Source organism: Cibotium barometz, chromosome 57 (assembly GCF_041138505.1).
Source record: "Cibotium barometz isolate CiBa-2024 chromosome 57, ASM4113850v1, whole genome shotgun sequence".
Classification (NCBI taxonomy): Eukaryota; Viridiplantae; Streptophyta; class Polypodiopsida; order Cyatheales; family Cibotiaceae; genus Cibotium; species Cibotium barometz.
The window spans coordinates 19,160,826-19,177,571 of record NC_141102.1 but is presented as its reverse complement, the minus strand read 5'-3'; the positions used below and the strand labels follow the sequence as shown (position 1 = coordinate 19,177,571).

At 40.7% G+C, this 16,746-nt stretch overlaps 1 pseudogene; it reads left to right on the top strand.

Annotated features, from left to right (window-relative positions):
* Positions 1-1,338: 1,338 nt before the first annotated feature.
* On the top strand, positions 1,339-11,411 carry LOC147606527 (transmembrane 9 superfamily member 7 pseudogene; annotated as a pseudogene).
* Positions 11,412-16,746: the final 5,335 nt, after the last annotated feature.

Genomic DNA, 16,746 nt, shown 5'->3' with positions numbered 1-16,746 from the left:
TGGCTTTTTTAAAGCACAAGGACATTACTTCAGGGTCCTCTAAGAAGTTTTCTGTCACTTTTGTGTCCAATGCGAGAAATTCATTCTTATGCTCATTCTCTACATCGAGAACACTGGACGCAGCTTCACAACCGTCTGCTATTATAGCAAGACAGTAATCCTCCTTGAAATTGTAGAGTTTTTGAATGTGGGAGAAGAGGAGGTAATACTTTCCATTAATTAGGAAGGACGGTAGCCTAGGCATAACAAAATTGGACGTCAATCGCTCCCCCATGGACGGATGACGTTCCTTCATCAATGATGGTGGAGGCCTTAAACTCTGCCACATCAAAATGTGTGCTGAGAAGTTCCTCCTCCTTCTCGGACACAAGGTCCAGGACCTCTTCTTCTATGGAGTGAGCCCTTGAAATAAAGGAATGTTCTGATTTATCTGTCCTTCCTTTGAGCTCCTCTTTTGTGGAATCCTGCTTGTCACCATGAAGAAAGAGATAGGCAACAAACCCAAAATGATATTCTAGCAACCTGCATTTCCTGCCATGCATTGGGCACATAATGCAAATCTTGATGCGTTGATCATCTGAGTAAGTGTCCCACCTTTTTGACATGCTTGAATTCTGAGAGACGAGGTAACTCTGAGGCTTGACATGTGGACATACCTGATGGACCCATAAGAGAGGGTCCCTCCGCCGACCAACCTAGCTGCAATAGTCTGTCCACTCTCCCTCCAAGGATTTCCTTTCCATGTGCTTGATAATCTCCTCCAGACTTAAAGAAACGTTGAACATAGGCTCTGAATGGCAAAGGGATTTCTCCTACCCAGCCCTCCTCAGCAGATCAAAGAGATGCTCTGTGGTGCTAGGCTCGTCCTTAATCTCCTCCAACAATAAATCATCCACATCATCTGTAACATTGTACAAGTGAGAACCCTTAACCTCCATCGCTTCTCTGATCCGGGGAAGATGACGACCGAGTAGTCAGAAGAAATGAACATGAATTGGAGCCTTTCTTAAGTAACTGGAGAAGCGACAACATGAATTGGAGCCTTAAGTAACTGGAGAAGTGACAACTGTTAGTAATAGTAGTGGGATAATTCCAGTAATTAATCTAAATGAATAATAAGATATTCTACCACTTCCCCCATATTTTGCACCCTCCCCACCAAAAAGGCTCGAAACACCAGTTCCATTGATAATTCCATCGATTACCCATTGATCAAAAAATAGGACTAGCTTACTCAGAAAGACATTGTAGTAATAATCGATGTTACCTTGATTTAGTGACCAACCTTGAATAAAATGTCCGGGTGGAATCCGTTCACCGTGCGATAAGGGGAAAACGATGACGTCGGAATCCACCTATCGCACCATGGATGATAAAGCCTTGAGTGACTCACACCGTGATGGACGGTATGGAAAGCGAGAAAATTTCGAGCACAAAGAAAAGCAAAAAAAATAAACTCGCACCATCTTTATATAGACATCACATGATTGAGGATCAAATTCCACGTGTCGAAGGGCTTACGTCATCATTGATTCACGAATTGCCATGTGTAGGGCTAACACAGTCAATGCATAATTGCATTTTGCTCTATAAAAAAGAGGAATATTTTCTTTTCCACACTTTTCTTTCACGGTTTTTTTCACGATTTTTTCCAATTATGTTTCTCCACACTTTGCTCGTGGAGCTCGCTAAATCGATCCATCCCAGACCTTGTTTCAAGCATCTGTAAGTTTTTCTCTCTCTTCCCCTTTTGTTTCGCTGATTTTGTTCATGGTGCAATATGGCTATTCTCCATGTGAAATCGGATTGACATATCGCTCCATGGAGGGTTTGGTGAATTTTATTGATAAGAGATTTTGTTCATGGTGCGATATATCTGTTCTCCGTGTTTTCGAATTGAAATATCGCTCCGTGGTGGACGGGTCTGAAAATTTTATTGATAAGTTCTTGTTTTGTTCACCGTACATATATCTATTCTCCATGTTTTCGAATTGAAATATCGCTCCGTGGATGGGTCTGAAAATTTTATTTATAAGTTCTTGTTTCGTTCACCATGCGAAAAGAATGTTGGTCCAGATTTGGATTCCCCTATCGCCCAGGGTGGTCGTGTGACTTGTCTAATTACTCTGCCTTCTCTTTTCTAGTGCTGTAATGGCGTGCACAAAATAGCCAGTGCTCGATCTAGCACCGAATCCAGTTCCGGTTCCAAATATTCTAGAGAAAATTCCAAAGGACGTCTTAAGTGAACCTATGCTTCCTAATGTCAAACCCAGCACAAGCAAGAACATTTCAAAGGCCAGGGTCACTTTGCAGAGGCAAAGAAAAATGGTTGTGGATATAAGAAGGAAGGCGCAGGTGGCTATCAATCTCCTCATCCCCAAAGCTCGTTTCTTAAGGATTGTCAGCAGATCCATAAGCGACAGAATAAAGTGGAAAGGTTACTTTAAATGGCAGAGTAGCGTCCTCGCATGTCTTCAAAACTCATGCGAGGACTTCCTTATATACATATTAAATGATAGTAATATTTGTGTTGCCCATGCCAGGAGTGTCACACTAACGGACAAGGACATGACATTAGTAAGCAGAGTTAGGTATAGGTATGATAAGTTCATGTGACCTCTACCATTCAAGGATAGGAAGGTAGCAGAAATCCATTCCTCCTGCTTTGAAGAGAAACAAGGCTTCTGAGACAAGGTGGTTATTGAAGAGGTGACAACAGTAGGTCCACAAGGGCTTAAGAGGCTTGTAAAGGGGGTGGATCTGAAAGGAAAGGAGAAATTAGAAGAGAATGTCGATAGGGATGATTTGGCAAAAAACCTTCTAAAGTTGGAGGGAGAGAATAACGACAGACTTAAGGCCGTGCCTTGTGAGATTATATGCAATGTCTCGTACAGCACCAAGCAGGAGGAGTACCTCCATATCACTCCAATGGATGTTTATATGCTTGTTGTGAAAAGAATAGAGAGATCAATGAAAGTATTGTGCTTACTTGTGTAAGGTGTGTACTCTTCGTCTTTTTTTGAATGCTTTCTTATTTTGATTTCTTTCTTCCTTTCCTAATGTTTTCAATTCAATCTGCAGGGTACTGTTGAAAGAGCTTTTGCTAGACCAGGCAAAGCAAGTATATATTTGTGATCCTTTGGTATCAACTATCCTGATTTACCCATCAAGGTTTGACGAGGACCTTGCTCCTTATTTCTAGGGAGTTAGTCCGGGTACCTGCTTTGTTGTGCTGCCATATATAGAGAAGTATGTATTTTCTTTGGATTTCAAACTATTGATGGGATCTACCAAGGTCTTTGTCTCTAGTCGTTTTCGAATCTTCCTATTGTTCACCTTGAATTGTGCTCTGCTAATATCCTCACCTCCCATGATATTGAGGTACTCTCTAATATTTAGGAGGCTCCAATGTCTACTTGCATCTACAACTTCCATTGCACCACTGGGCAACCGAACGCATATATCGAGAGGCAAAACAACTTGTTCATCTGTCTGCATTTGGACCAACAACTATTATTTTTCATCCACTGCTCATAATAGAAGCGTATGATTAGTGTGGTACGAGCTTTGACATACCAAAATAAAACACTAGATTCTACTATAGTGCACTTAAATGTGTGATCGTTATGTATCCCTTCTACAGTCCTCCACTGGTCTCTAAGAAAGGCTACCATGTCATCGCCTAATACCTTCTTGCACACAAACATGGTAGGTGTTTGTGAGAAACAAAATTGATTGAACATCTTGTGGCAAAACGATGTATTGGGCATACCCAACTAAGACTCACAAATCGAGAGGGCTTCGCAAACTTCAAAGACCCTTGTATATCACAAAGCATCTTTCATTTCATGTGACCATTACAGTCCAAGCATATTGAATTGGCCATTCTCTAGAAGATAGGGGTGGAGATGTGATTATCGATATCTTACCAAACCCACCGTCTTGCTTTGGCACCAAATAGGAGTGCCGGTAAAAGAAGATCCTTTTGTTTAAGAAGTTCAGCACTTGTTTTGCAAGAAATCATTGCCTGACCAATGTCTGCATATGCAATGCTTGAAATGTTTCGGTAAGGCTTTCCAATGGCTGCTCCTCTATTATGTTTGAAGGAAAAATATCTGCAAACAAGAAATAGGTTGACTTAGATTGAAATATCTCTGTCAGAAAATCTCACATGCCCCTTTCTACCTGCAATACTTACAATTGTATGGAAATCAAGTTTGTTAGCGAAGATGGATATCTCGTGCTGTGTAAACATGTTGTACTATGGCCACTAGTTTTCCACTGCTTGCCTTCTTGAAGCCTTGTAAACGACCTTTCCAGTGGGTGCTCGAGTACATTTCGTCATCGAAATCGGTGAGACCCGATTGCAGCAAGCTACTGTAGATAAACCCAAGTGCTCTTTTGAAATGCCTCTCCCACCCAAGCACCATCATCGTCCTTCTGGTTGTGCAAGGATATCTCCTCAATCTCATTAGTCTTCTTGGTGTGGCCATATCTTCTTGGAAGCTAGAGTAGAAAGGTTATGTTTAAAGTAAAAAGAAAAGAGATGTGCAGACTAGGGTTTTACGGGAGCCTTGATGTGAGTGGAGAAGGGGTTGGATGTGTATCTCTGTAGGCATGTATAAGTGAGATGGCCATGACATGACTGCATAGGTTCATAATCATAGCCAGAGCCACCCTTTGTAGTGTAGACATGGCTAATTGGGCTCATCTTAGGCCTCGTGTTTGGAGCCCGCAATGTCCAGGTAGGGTGCCCTCATGAGAGAAAAAAAGTATACTTGCGCACAATCACTAGGTGCAATGTAGACACGACCAACTATTGGGCTCATGTTGGGCCCCATTCAGGCCTCGTAGTGTCAAGACAGGGTGTTCAAGAGAGTAAAAAAACCTACTTACTCGATGTGTGGAGTGTTATGAGGGCCATACAAACATGAGCTAGCCGAAGCCTTGGTCATATTGATATAATAAGAGGGTGGGGCATTGATATCCAACTTGAAATTTCACCTAAATACTAAGCAATAGATTGTAAAGTGAAGCTATGATATCTTGCTCAATAGTTGTGCATGTCTAGAGGTACTAATGTAGATACACATAGATATGTGAGTGGAGACATGCACAGGTGAAAAGTATAGCTGTGCATGTCTTGAGGTACTAATCTACACATAGATATGCTTCCTTGTGTAAAGTCACAATGTAAAGGTGATGGTATTGTAAAGGAGCCACAATGTAAAGGTGATGGTATTGTAATCTAGCGATGGAAAGTCCCTCTAAAGGTGATGGCATTATTTAAAGTCCCACTCTCACTCTCACTACCTCATATACGACACACGGCATCATGCAGTAATTTATCCCTCATGGTGGGTTTATACATCTGTGTGCGTGAATAGGACGACCGTCAATTCTAACAAGAGGTAGTATGTTAAAATCTCTACCCAGCTCCCAAGAGGTACGATGTGATAGCTCCCAAGAGGTGCTATGTGATGGCATTGTAATTTCTCGCAATATTAACATGAATTTGCTAGATAGATTGGTTGGTGATTTGAAAAGTAGCACTCTCACTCTCGCTCAACGATCTCATCTACGGCACGGCATCATGTAATAATTTTTCCCCTCGTGGTGGTGGTGGGACTTATTTAGAATTGCAAGCACCAACAATGTCAACGTGTGTTGGTAAGACGATTGGACGTAGTAGCACCGACACTGCACAAGCCCTTCCCCCCCATCGATATGAGTTTTTAAAAGCCCAAGTTTTTTGGCGACGCGGCAACAACAACAACTCAATGGGACATTGATCTCATGGGAGATAGTCCTTGAGGGTCATCAAATGGTGGGGGAGGGCTGGCCATCAAATCAATGGATCAACGCCGTTGGATCAGCTGGAGCGCTGGCCGGCCGGGGCAGGCGGATGAACAAAGTAAACTGGGATGTGAGCAGGATGAATTTGGGCCCCACGTGGTGGATATTAAAAGTAAACTAGGAAAAAAAGTTGAGGACTTTTTTCCCCAGTTTACTTTTAATATCTAGGTAGGATTTTTAGCTCATAGTGATGGAGCCTTGGGACCGTAGCCTTAATCTCCATGGGATGGGACCTTGTGACTGAAAACCTATTAATAAAGGGCTTTAAAAAAATAGTCATCACTCTAGAGCTACTTAGCAGTCTTAGATACTCTTTTATGAGGTCTCTCGGCCATGGCTTACGTCTCTACAGGGTGGTGACCTACTTTTATATTTTTGGAATCAAAACAAATGCTTATAATAATCACTGAGTAGTTTATTTTATGAGACTAGATAATAGCTAGAGATGGTTTCACCAAAGTGATAGTGTGTCAAGTCTAAGGTCATAATCGGAGGCATGCTTTTTATTCCATCTTAGTTTAGATCAAATTTAGACCAACCTTAATATTACCCTTCTCTTAACTAGAAACTTTCACTAGTCAAAAAACTCTTTCATCATTCCTTGATTGATGTTTGCATTATCCTTGATGTTTCCACAAGAACACCTTACTCGTTGTACCATGTTGCCTTGTAGACCTGCCAAGACCTTCGACATTTGCAATGCTAACATACAACCAGCAAACAGCCTTGAGGAATATTCATTGACATATTTCAAGGATCAAATTTGCATTAGGAAGGGGGGCATGTTAACCCTCATTAGGAAGGGGGGCATGTTAACCCTCATTAGACACCTCTCTAGCGTCCAACCATCCATTCACAACCGTCACTTCATTTGGCCATTGACATTAAAAATGCTAACATTATATATTTTACATGTGTGATCGTCATCGCTTCTCTACTAAAGGCACGCAACGAGATTAATTATGGAGATTGCATGGTTAGATAATATTTGCATAAGCCTAGGCGGACCTATATTTTAAGTAATGCCACCCAAGGTGTGAAGGCTAGGAGCCAAGATAAGGGTTATATTGTATTCTCACCATTCATTCTCTTATGCTTCCATCACTGTTATGTTTTACTTTGTACACCCACTTGCATCCAATGGCTTTCTTGCCTTCAGGCAATTGCACTAAATCCCAAGTCTCATTTCCATATAGTGCATCTATCTCCTCATCCATAGCTTTCTCCCAACACACATTTCCAACAGCCTCATCAATGCATGTACGCTGTACAACTTGTACAACTTTTGCCATGTATGCATAGTGATGTGCCACATAACCATCAAAGGTAAACCTCTGCACATGATTCTTCACTCTCCCAGATCTTCGCAGCTTTGCATTCATGGCTTCCATAGCCTTCTTTACACTAGGTGTTCTCATAGCTGGTATCCCAAGATCCTCATCAAGGCTCATCTCTGAGCCACTAGACTCTCCATCAACATGAGAATGCCTTGCAGAAATGTCAGGCATACTAAGGGGTTCAATCACTTTCTCTTTGCCTTTATGTGATGTATTAATCACATTTGCAGGACTGGTATTATGATGCAGCCTGCCACTCTATGGTCTATCAACTGAACCACTAGATGAGGACTCTCCTAGTCCACTCAAAGACTGTGATTACTGGCTTGCATTCTGTGCAACCACATTTCCACTTACATCAGCCCCCCAACAACAGCTTCTTTTCTAGCAGCATACCAGCTGCTCATCTCATAAAAAACCACATCCCTGCCTACCCTCAACTCACGTGTAGCAGGGTTATAACACCTCTATCCCTTTTGCTCAAGGGAATACCCAATAAACACACATTTTTTAGCTTTTGGATCTAGCTTAGTTCCCAGCTCATCTGGCACATGCACATATGCAATGCATCCAAAGACTTTGAGATGAGACAAATCAGGATTTCTGCCAGTAAAAACCTCTCCTCTAGAGTTACATCATGTATGGCTGCAGTTGGAGTCCTGTTCATGATGTAAACTCATGTTTCCCTGTTTGCTTTTCAACCATAACTTTGAAATTCTGAAAAATGAGTGAACACCTCACCCTTCTCCTTCATGAAGTATACCCACACTTTCCTTGTGTGGTCATCAATAGATGTCACATAGTACCTGTAGCCTCCCATAGACATGGTCTTCGTAGGACCCCATACATCTGAATGCACAACATCTAGTGCATTTCTACTCACATTTCTGTCACGTGGAAATACATGCTTTGTTTGCTTTCCAAATTAGCATGCTTCACATATTTTCTATATACCTTTAACTTTAAACTTTGGGAGCTCTGTCACAATTCCTTTAGTCTGCATAGACTTCATTCTCTGCACATTCACATGTCCAATTCTTTTATGCCAAATGTCTGTGTCTGTAACAATTCGTGAACCATTTACAAACATTGCAGCACTCACTTCAAGCATGTTTACATTCAATGTAAACATTCTGCCCACTTTGTTGCCTTTTGCAACCAACCTGCACTTGTCTTTAAAGTCTTCAACATAATAACCATCAGGGTTAAACTGGGGACTTACAAACCCTGCTCAATCATCTGGCCAACTGAAACCAGCTTCTTTGTTATGTTCGGAACATGAAGTACATCTGCAAGGTACTTCACTTTGCCATCCTGCATAGACAATGGCACATCTCCAACATGGGCAATTGGATGAGTAGTGTCATCCCCTGTTTCCACAAAACCTAGTCTTTCAAGGTTTTTCATCTCCTTGAACCACTCCCCATGACTTGTCATGTGGTTCGAAGCACCTGAATCAACGTACCATACATCATCTTTATGTGCTGCTTCAACATTTTCAGACATGGCACTAACGACATGCTGCATAACAAACAACCTTTCATTATCCTCATTGTTTCTGCTCAAGGATGCATAGTTGTTTTACCGCAATTTTCCATTTTGCATGTCAGCCTACTTCTTATACCAATCTGCCTGCACATGTCCAGGCTTACCACAATAAAAGCATCCACGTGTATCATTATACTGCCTTTGCCAATTTTCACAACCTCTTTGACTCCCCATGCCTCTCTGAATTGGCCTCTTCCACCTGGGTGTTGTTGTGAATTCTGGGACTGTTGTTGTTGTTGCTGCTAGCCATAATTTTGATTACCTGTTCAGCCACCTCCTTGGCCGCGTGCACGGCCTCCTCTACCTTGTCCTCTTCCTGAACTTGTGTAGAAGGCTTGTTGCTCTGAACTGTTTTTGTTTTGTGAAGACTGTTGGTCTTCACCCAAGCTCTTCTCTTCTATAATCAACATAGACACCAAATGTGTAAAATTGGGAATGTTTTTCCGAGTCTGAATAGACGTCTTGAACGCCTTGTATTGTGGCCCGAGACCACCTAGACAAAAACTTCCACCTTATCATCATCATCTACTGAAACACTAATAGATGCAAGGGATTCCACAATACCCTTGATCTTCAATGCATAGTCATTCACAGACATACTCTTTTTCTCCATAGTATGAAGTTCATTCTTCAACTGTATCTTTCATGCCTTGGTATTCGTTTTATAGAGTTTTACTAAGGTGTCCCACACCTCCTTGGGGGACCTGGCATCCTGTATGTGCCCAATCATGGTGTCCTGTGTATACTGATAGAGAGCCAATACATAACTTTTATGGCTCCTTGGTTCCAATCCTTGAACTCTTTCACATCTGCAGAGCAGTCGGATTGATCTCCAATATCCCCAGTGCCTCTTCTTGCTCACCTTCTATGTAGTCCCAATAACCCTTTCCCATCAGGAAATTTGTCAACCTGAACCTCCAAGCATGGAAGTTGTTCTTGTCAAGCTTCTGAGCAACAATCTGGTTTATGCCATCATTTGACATCTTGCCAAACACACAAATTTACCAGAAATAGCACTCTAGTTTCTCCTAAACAAACTGTTGTATTTTCTATAGCGGTACTGTACTACACTCAAATGTCATAACCAATGACCTCAATGTGCATACATACACCCAATGGCAACTGTCGACCTCCTTGCAGCACACACAATGTCTGCACAACCAATATTTCTTCCTGCAGTTCTTAAAACAGAGTTCTGCACATAGAATCGATGACTTACCCATAGCAGTGCTCGAAATCGCCTGTTTTCTGAAGATTGGAGGTCCTAACATGCTCGAAACGTGTTTTCGGTACAAAACATTTAGTCTGATAGGACATAATAGTTGCCCTATAGCTTTACTCCCATGAAGAAAGCTCCTCAATCAGAGATCGTTTGTCGGTGCCTCCCGTAGAGCTCCCGACAAGGGTGTAGTCGCCAACACAAATAGGGAAGAGTAGTTGAAGCTCTTACCCTCGTACCGCTTCCTGTGCTTCTCTTGCTTGTAGCTCAGCCCTTAGCATGAACCAGCCTCTAATACCATGAAAAGATGCAGGGGAGAAAAAAGCTTGAGCTCTTGCAAGCACACACACACTCACAAAACCCTAAAAGAGAACACACAAGGTGAGAGGCTGAAAATCTTCTTCTTCTTCACACAACACTCAACACACCATATACAAAGATAAGAGTACACACAATATGAAAAGGTACTCAACCAAATACATACTAGGGTTCTCTATAGTGTGAACCCAACTAAATGAGCTAGCGCTATAACTATGCCAGTCTCTATAATGGCTATCACACACAGCCTGTCATCCCACTGGCTGCATATCACCCATGATCTCACCAACCATGCCAGTGGTGTAAGTGTGGGGCCTATCCCCGAGGCAAGTCATCAGTGTCCACCACCGCCTCACTAGATGAGCTCGATATCTCAACATTCACGACGTTGCCTGATGGTTCTGTAGAGCATATCATAGTCAATGCTGGTCTTGATGTTAGTTGCTTTGCCTTTTTATCTCATGAAAGAACATTGAAGACAACCTTCATATTTACTCATGTTGGCTTCACTCTCTTCTTTATCCTTAATGCGTTGATTTGGGGTGAAAAGTCCTCTAGAGCAGTGCCTTTTGGTACCATGTTTGTAGTGGTATTCTTGTGGTTTGGAATCTCTGTACCATTGGTCTTTATTGAAAGTTTTTTTGGGTATTAAAAAATAGTTATTGAATATCTAGTAAGAACAAAAAAGAATCCGAGATAAATTCCTGAGCAAGCTTGTTACATGCAGCTATCATATTACCATTTAGGGCCGTGTTCCATTGGAGCTCTTCTTCATCCTCACCTCAATATGGCCTAACCAATTCTTCTACATCTTTGGGTTCTTGTTCATTGTGTTTTTAATACTGATCATGACTTGTGAAGAGATTGCGATTATGATTTGCTACTTCCATCTCTACAGAAGTGAAGATTACCACTAGTAATGGAGGGCATGTTTGACCTCTACGTCTTCAGCACTCTATCCCACATTCTACTTCTTCACCAAGTTGGAGATAACAAAACTAGTGTCTGGTGTGTTGTAATATGGCTATATGATTATCATCTCCTTTTTCTTTTTTGTGCTCACAAGAACAATTGGCTTCTTTGTCTATTTGTGGTTTATGAGGCCCATATATGCCTCAATGAAGATCGATTGAGATTAAATGTACCAATTCTAAAGAGGGTAATTTTTTGATGAGGACCTCACTCGTGATGACTTTTTGTGGATAAGGTGATTGTAAGAATATTGTTAGGAAGGTTGCAATACATAAAAATTGATCAAACCTAACCAAGAAAACACAAGATTGCATGAAACTCTTGCACTGATTCAATCCTTTTGTTTTTACATGCACCAAGGTTACATGTAAATATCCCTTTCTGCTTGAATTTTAGCAAGATCCACAAGTCTTCCAACACTTCTATGTTCGATATTCTTTGTGCCTCAATATTGTTAAAGATCTTATAAACTTTGCATAAAAAATAAGAAGAATGATAAAGAAGAGAATATGGATTAGATGCTTATAATTGTTTCCAGCAATCTTTGCATTAAACTGATTTCTACATAGTCTTCAATACTCTACATTGTTCCACACCAAAAAACGAAAGAAATTATGCAGAGCAAGCTTTGAAAACTGTAAAATGCTCCCATGACTCTGCATATCACCTCGTACTCTGCATAAGAACCAAAAAATCTCTACACAATAGCCGAGAATAATCTGCAGAGTAATTTAAAAATTTTACACCAAATCTTGCACATCAATCTAAAATTTTTGCACCAAATTCTTGAAACTACACCAAGGTTCTGCACACTTTCCTAAAACTGCATTAATTTTTTTCACAACAGCCTTCTTCTTGCAATATTCCTTCTAGAACTCAAAGATTTGGTAACATTGGGTCTCACTATTGAAGAAATACAAGCTCTAAGGATTAATTGTATGCTCCCTAAGCAAGATAATGCAAGAGATCATTCAAAATTGGTTGTTGAAACTTATGTAAATCTTAATTTTAAAAATCAAGAAAATTTTAAAAAAATCAAGATCAAGAAGATCAAGAACTTTAAAAATTTTAGTAAAGTGGATTAGGATTCTGAAAATAGTGATTAATAAAAATTCAAAAATTAATCACACGAACTTCATTGCTAGTCTTCTCTTAAATCAAGAAATTAGCAAATCTGAAACTTGAGTAAAAATCAATTCTAAAAATGATTAACACTAACCATGATCAAGAAAATGCATTTTAAAAACTGAGTTAACAGATATGCACACACTCCTCTTTAAAACTTTAATATAAAAATAATCCATTGACAAAATAGATATAATGATAATCCAAAGATATCAACAGCACATGGCTTTCATAGTCACAAGACCCATGTGCATGCCCTAATCCTACATGTAAATGACCCTAAACCCATATACCTAACACATTCCATATATATGTGCATCCTAAAATATACTTTGTTACAATATGGTGGATTCATGAAGTGATTTTGTGGGCAGCACTGGAGGAAATATTGGCTGTGTGAGAAACTTCTAGATAATATATTAAGTGTGTAAAAAACTTCTAAATGATGGATGTATCATCCATTGGTTAAAAGGATAAGTTGTGGGCAGTTGCCCTTCGTCAATAGTATGAGTGTGTAAGTTGTGGTGGGGAGTTGCCCTTGGTTGAAACATGACTCTCTTATTGCCATAGTTGTTGTGCATACAAGCCTTGGAAGACCTCTGAGGTGGGGGTGTAGAGCCTTATGACTAAGTTCCATGGGGTCTTAAATACCCTTATTAGGTGACATCAATGGATGGCATTGATCAAAATCGTGATACCTTTTCTGGATTGTCGGATAAAGTAAACTAGGATGAGTAAACTAGGGGTGAATAACATAGAATATAATGGCTTGAAACCAGATGGTTTCTTTGCTTGAAGGTATAGTGTAGTGGTAAGAGGTTTCCAATGGTGACACAGGGTCTCAAGTTCAAATCCTCTTTTGCACATAACGTCTTGCTCCGAAATTTTCTAAGTGCCAAACCCAAATTCACCCTCATTCCATGATGTAAACTACAAAATAAACTATGACTTGTTGAGTAAACTAGGAAGTAAACCATGCCCACTTATTAGCAAACTAGGAAGTAAACTATGATCGCTTAGTAAAATAGGAAGTAAACTATGCCCATTTAGTAAACTAGGAAGTAAACTATGATCGCTTAGTAACTTAGTTTACTCAGCCTGGTTTACTCAACCTAGTTTACTCGGCCTAGTTTACTTTATCCGACGACCCAACAAAAGCATCGCGATTTTTGATCAATGCCATCCATTAATGTCACCTGACAAGGGTCTTAAAGACCCCATGACACTTAGTCTTTAGGGGGGTAGAGCGGATACGTGTACAATTGGTCACCGCAGAGAACGCTAAGGGAGGAATCATCGTCATTATATGACACGGCCACAACCAACAGGTCATCTTGTGTGAGATACCCAAAGGCTACAGATAAAGCTAGTGCATCACTGTGTAGGAAAGGGCTAGAAGAGCATACTACACTATAGGCTGGCATATGGTGACCCATTCAGATTTAGAGTCCCTGCTGGCCTACCACGTCACACCCAGGCTGAGAGTCATCTAGCCGAAGGCAAAACCAAGGATTATTGGCAACCCTGCTTTGTCACACTGGCAATTAGAGCCCTTGCGTAAGACAAAAAATCAAGAAGGGTGGTTCTTTCAGAGTCTCCTCATCTTGGTGCTTTTAGGGCCGAGAAGCCCTTACTTCGAGGTGAAACAATTCAATGCAATTTCCAATCTAGACAATGGTAAACCCTCGAGATACCTAGATGCTCCTTGAGAAATATGGTGTTACTACATGACTGAAAACCTTAGAACATCTTTAAAAATGCTCCTCGAAATGTGACACTACAATATAATGAGGGTCTAATAGTGAAAATAGAAGCGTAGCTAGGTGTCGGGCCATTTTCGCTTCTAGAAACACTGCTATTTTGCTGTAATGGGTTTGTTGCTCAGTAACAAAAATAGGAGTGATATTTCGCTGCTATTTTCACTGTTGAGCAGCGACTTATATTTTCGCTGCTATAAGCAGCGAATGCTCTACACAACAAAAAAAAGAGAGATGGGTGGGGAGTCTGCCAAGACTCCCCAATTTGCCCCAGCTCTTTTAAATTAAAAAAAATAGAGTCACAGATTCAGATTTGTAACACAAATACAAATACAAGAAACACATACATTGTGGAGAATGTGATTGAGCCCAAAGAGTTATTGTATTTCAGATATTGTTGGGTCTTTGCCCATATGTATATAAAGTTTTTACAAAAGAGGTATGAAGAGGTAGGTCTCTAACTAGAATCCTCATCAAATTTCGCATCATCGGATTCCTCGTCCTCTTCACTTGCTTCATAATTTGGATCCTCCTCTTCTTCTTCCCCTTCACTCTACATACATGCCATCAAGTGTAAGGTAAGGAAATCGTGGAAATACAATTAGACGTAGAAAAGAGAATGGTTTAGGCAACACATTGCCTTATCAGCTTTAGTCCCCGAAATGGACTCATCCAAGTGTACACCTCACATATGCATCCACGAGACCACAATTGTGGACGAGGGACTCTATACCCATAGTCATATTCCTCCTTTGTTGGGTCATGCCCAACAAACTCCCTCTCCAAAAAACAAATAAGAAAATATACAATTATTTCTAAAAAATAATTTAGTACAAAATGAAATAAAAGTAGAGAAGAAATGATATTTATGAAATGAGCAAGAAAGGAGGATTTTCCACTAGAGCCTAAGTGCAAAGCCCCTCACTTCCGTAGTATGGAAGCACACGCTGCCGCTTGTTGTTGAAAAGCACGTGGATGCTTTCTCACAAAACTATGTGCGTACCTCCACTCCTTGGCCGTATGAGATAAGGGCACAAAAGCCCTATGAATAAAGAGGGCTATGCATAGCCCTAGCCTATTCACCTAACCCTAATCCCTGGCACCCAAGGGTACAAAAACACAAATACAAGAAGCACAAAGTACAAAGAAAGAGGGATTACCATATGAGAGGCTATGCCCAAAACCTTGGTCACTTCAATATGCCTACAAAAAAGAACCATAATAAATAAAAAAGTTAGTCCTCATTAACACATGAGTAAGAAAGAGGAATAAGAGAAGAAAGAGGTGAGTGCCCTAAACCCTACTCTTAATGTATAAGTGAATGGGTTAGCTAGTTTATGTTAAGCCTAAACCTATGGATAATGCATAGAATGCTTAATAGAAAGCTTTGATGGAGAACTCTCCATCAAAGCTCTCTATTAGAGCTCTATGCATTAGGATAGGGTTAGGGAAAGAGAGGAAAGAGAGGGTAAGGGAGAAAAGGAGGGGAAGGGAGAGAAGCTCACCTAAACCCTATTTCCATGCTTTCTATGAAATCTTGGAAGAATACATAAAAGCATGAAAGAGGGAAGAAAGCAAGAAGAGAGCTTACCTTGGAGAGGGAGACTTGATTGATTGAAGAGGCTTGAGGGATGAGTAGAAGTGGGAGAAAAACTCGCACTGCACGCGTAACTGTGTATGTGCAGCAATAGGGAAGTAGGTAGGTATTGACACCCGTCGACAACGATTTAGGCGGGAGTGACAGTTTCTTAGGTCACTGTTGAGCAGCAAAATTTCACTACTATAGGCAGCGTATTTTCGCTGCTGTGGTCGTCTAGCAACGAGAACCTAGGTAAATTTATGTTTGCAGTACTAGTGAAAGATCCATATCCCCTCCGCGTAACGAATTTCGGGGTGCTAGCAGTGGAAGTAGCATTTCTTCCATGGGACAAGGTCCCTCACTTGGGGCCTCACCCACGAATATCTGGACAAGAGACTAATCCCTCAGTTCTTCCAAAACCGAAGTCGAAAAAACTTCCCTTTCTCGGAAAGCACGGGCGATTCCTCCAGGATATTTTTACTCTAACGTGATCAAGGTCATCACTAACCAAACTGATCCAACTGAGCTTGTAAAGACACTCGATCAGATCAAGGAAGAAACTTGCACTTGGATCACAGAGACCAACGCTTTTTTCCTCATCGATAGGCACATTTGTTGATTCTTTTCCATAGGACAATTTTTATCCGGGATTTACTTCATCTATCATACCATAATAGAAATGAGTCTCATTTTAGGGATCCTTCAGTCCAGCCTAGTCCCATGGGTTAGCCAACCGCCCAACCACTATAGTGATGAGATCCAGTTAGGAGTTTGATTAGGTTTTGTCCCGGGTACCAGGGAAAAGAGTTCCCAGGCCCCCTAGCCGGATATTCATGCAAACTTAAAACTAGTCACACCACTTATACACTCAGTATGAAATTGTCTTTTTCACAGATTCAGTTATCTTTAAAACAATCATTTAATGAAACCATAGTATCAGCTATCTTTCATAGATTCAACTATCTTTAAAACAATCATTTAATGAAACCATAGTATCACTGATCATAATCCTCCAAAATATTTGATTGAATTCTC